The sequence below is a fragment of the Megascapheus bottae genome, chromosome 10 (genome assembly GCF_031878675.1).
Source record: "Megascapheus bottae isolate mThoBot1 chromosome 10, mThoBot2.hap1, whole genome shotgun sequence".
Classification (NCBI taxonomy): domain Eukaryota; kingdom Metazoa; phylum Chordata; class Mammalia; order Rodentia; family Geomyidae; genus Megascapheus; species Megascapheus bottae.
Window position 1 is genome coordinate 19,875,776 of NC_143518.1, and position 3,810 is coordinate 19,879,585.

The 3,810-nt window shown below is 43.3% G+C and overlaps 1 non-coding gene across 1 annotated transcript; it reads right to left on the reverse strand.

The window, feature by feature from the left end:
* Positions 1–151: 151 nt before the first annotated feature.
* Positions 152–259, reverse strand: LOC150057675 (U6 spliceosomal RNA). The gene has a single exon (XR_016536936.1). It is a non-coding gene; the product is annotated as a U6 spliceosomal RNA (small nuclear RNA).
* Positions 260–3,810: the final 3,551 nt, after the last annotated feature.

Genomic DNA, 3,810 nt, shown 5'->3' on the forward strand with positions numbered 1-3,810 from the left:
CATAGTTCATTAAGGACAACAATCACTCATTATATGGCTTTTGTTTCTATATCCTGAGGTCCTTTCATTTAGCATCATACTATATGGCCTTATGTATCTAGATCTTGCTCTACTGTAAATCTCTGCTAGGAGAGCCCAAGGTTTCTACTGAAAAAATACAGAATGCTTCACTAATTTGCATGTCATCCTTGCTCCAGGGGCCATGCTAATCTTCTCTGTATCGTTCCAATTTTAGTATATGTCCTGCCGAAGCGAGCACTCTTGACTACTTTTCTGTTCTTGTAATCAACTGGGAAAAACCATGCTTTCCCATCTTTTCTCTTCCAAAAGTGTTTGCTTTCCTTTCCTTCTTTCCTTCTCCCTCCTTCCCTCTCTCCCTTCCTTCCCTCCCTCATTCTGTACTTTCTTCCTTCCTATTATTTTTTTCTTGGCTATACTGGACATTGAACCTAGGTCTGGCCTCCCAATCACTGGAGCTATACTTCCAGCCCTGCCATAACGGTGTATTTTTTTTATTAAAGAATTTATTAACATTGATTTTTACATCATATTTCAAATGACATGTTTAACAAACGAGTGTTCAAGAAGGGAAACTCTATATACAATCACTGGCACTTGGTTTTTAGAAATCAGGCTAAGGGTTTGCATATCACAGATACACTAATTTATGAAATAAAACATTATGTCTATACAGTCATAGGTTTTTATGTCTATGTAGTTATGTTTATATTTCCAATACCATGTCCATAGAATCCACAACAGTGTTTTAAAATTGCCTGACATTAAAGTGAAGTGAGATGAGCAGGTCTTGCTTTAGCCACTCATTGTCTTCAGTGAGCATCTTTTTTCTTTCCTTCTTTCTTTCCTTCTTCTTTCTTTCTTTCTTTCTTTCTTTCTTTCTTTCTTTCCTTCTTTCTTTCTTTCTTTCCTTCCTTCCTTCCTTCTTTCTTTCTTTCTTTCCTTCTTTCTTTCTTTCTTTCTTTCCTTCCTTCCTTCCTTCCTTCCTTCCTTCCTTCCTTCCTTCCTTCTTTCTTTCTTTCCTTCCTTCCTTCCTTCTTTCTTTCTTTCCCTTTCTTTCTTTCGTTCTTTCCTTCTTTCTTTCTTTCTTTTTGCCAGTCCTGGAGCTTGAACTCCTGAGTCCTTGCTGGGCACTATCCTTGTATACTTTCCGCTCAGGGCTAGCACTGCCACTTGAGCCACAGCACCACTTCCAGCTATTTCTTTGTATGTGGTTCTGGAGAATCGAACCCAAGGCTTTGTGCCTACTAGGTGAGCACACTACCACTAGGCCATGCTCCTGGCCTCAGTGAGCATCTCATAGGCATGAACTTATCTACCTGAATCCTCTAGTCATCACCTATGCATGATGACCTTTGGCAGACATGTGGTTCGGTAAGTGTCAGTTTAGCTCTGCTGACGTTTTCCTCTCAAATCTAGCAATTGCTTTAGAAGTGAGATTTCTTGTGTTGGGTGTGGTAGTACATGCCAGGAATCCCAGCACTGCCTGCTGAGGCAGGAGGATCATGACTGCCTCAAAAAGGAAAAGTAGTGTTTTTTGTTTGTTCTTCTTCTAGTTTATGCCTTTGGAGTATCTCTTCTAAACTGCAGATCAGCAACAGTACTGTATTACATTCAACAAAAGATTAATTTCTTCCTCACCATCACCATCACTATTAATAAGTGACTCTTTAGTGCTTTACCACTTGAGCCACAGCTATCCTTCCAGCTTTTTGACAATTGAAGATTAGAGTCTCATAGGACTTTCCTGTCCAGGCTAGATTCAAACTTTGATCCTCAGATCTCAGCCCCTCATGTAGTTAGGATTACAGAGCTGAGCCACCAGAGACTCTGCCCATTATTCCGGCCTTAGAACCCTCTAAGTGAACCATGGTCATATAGGCATGCAAGCTCAGGGAGCATTTCCCAAGATCAGTTTGAGTTCTGGAGAAAAAAATTGGTGCAGACCTCTGTCTTCAAACATCCTCTACTTCAGGCCTCCTTGTTCTAAGGGGAGGGAGGAAGTAAGGAAGTATGTTCGTCTGTGACTTATTAGGACAGCAGACCTGCTGAGCCAGGAACGTGGAAATCAAATCTACCTTCTTTGGATGTGTTGAAACACCTAGAAGACTGGTAAGAAGATATCTGTTTTCTAAGGCTAACATGAGAATACCAGTGGGGGCCTGAACTCAGGGCCTAGGCACTGTCCTTGAGCTACCAGTATTCTACTTGAGCAACAGCTCCTCTTCTGGCTTTTTCTTTTTTTGGGGGGGGGTGGGGGGAGGGAGATAAAAGTCTCATGGACTTTCCTGCCTGGGCCAGCTTCAAACTGCAGTCCTCAGATCCCAGCCTCCTTGAGTCTCTGATTATAGGTATGAGCTAATGGTATAAGGCTAAAGTAAGCATAATCCCTCCTCCTCCTTCTCCTCTTCATCCTCCTCCTCCTCCTTCTCCTCCTCTTCTTCCTCCTCCTCTTCTTTCTCCTCTTCTCCTTTTTCTGTCACTCAAACTTGGGGCCTGGGAGTGCTCTCTGAACTGTTTTTGCTCACAGATAGCACTTTACCACTTTAAGTCATAGTGCCACATCTGGTTTTCTGGTGTTTAGTTGGAGATGAAAATCTCACAGACTTTCCTGCCTGAGATGTCTGGCTTTGAATCCTTATCCTCAGATCTCAGCTACTTGAGTAGCTAGGATTACAAGTGTGAGCCACCAGGGTCTGCTTTAGAGTAGGCATTCTTTTCTTTTTTGTTGGTTGTAGGGCTTGAACACAGGCCCTGAGAGCGGTCCCTGAGCCTCGAGCACCTGAGCAACAGTGTGAGCTTTTATGTTTGTTCATTTATGTGGTACTGAGGAATTGAGCCCAGGGCTATGTGCAAGCACTTTATCATTAAGCCACATTCCACATTTTGCAGGAAGCTTCAAGGCACAGTAAAAGCTTGAGTCAAAGCCATTTTTCCTTTCCTCTCTTACAGAGCATTGGAAACCTTGGTGGCCATGGGCTCTTAGATTTCTCCTCTGCAGGAGAAAGCCTTTAGTGCTCTGAGGTAGGAGGGGAGGCCTGGCGGATTTGTTTGTTTGCAGCAATGAAGGGACCTTACCAGAAGAATCATCTGGAGCAGCCAGAACCTGCTGGCCGGGTGTTCATTTCCTTTTGTCTTGTGGGCCAAGATTCTGGCATTGTGCAAGGAGAGGTATGGCAGTATGGAAGGGAACATCCGGGACAAATCAGCTGGGAAGAGGGCTTGGGGCTGAGCCCCAGAACATCAAAGCCCTCTGCAGGCCTTTCCCATGCTGGCTGCTGAGCTAGCTCTTGTGCACTTCTTTTTATAGATTTTTCTACTCTATGGCTCCTTGTCTATATTGGATAGGGGGACTTGGTAATTTTTTTTCTAAGTGAAAATAGTTTTTGAAAACAGAACACCATTAATAATCACACGGGGATAGGAGGTGCCAAGCAGAAATCTCCTGGGGACTCAGATCCCTGGTATCCCATTTTGGAAGTTCTGTTCCTGTGACTTCTCAGAAGCTCAGAGACGAGGGTCTCTGAGACCTTTGAACACAGAGTTCCTTGCACAGGCTGTCTGGAAGACTTGTCAAGGCAGTAAATATTGACAGAGTCTTATTTTTCAAGCTGGAGAATCTATTCTGTCTCCCAGAACTCAATGTCCTCATGTATCAAATGGGCCTGATGAGATGTGTCCCAAAGATTCACACAGAGTAGCTTAGAGATCATGTATACCACATTTTCAGATGGATTGGGACCTTGGTGACCAAACAGCAAGAGAAAAGAACAAGAAAAAGAAAGGACAGTC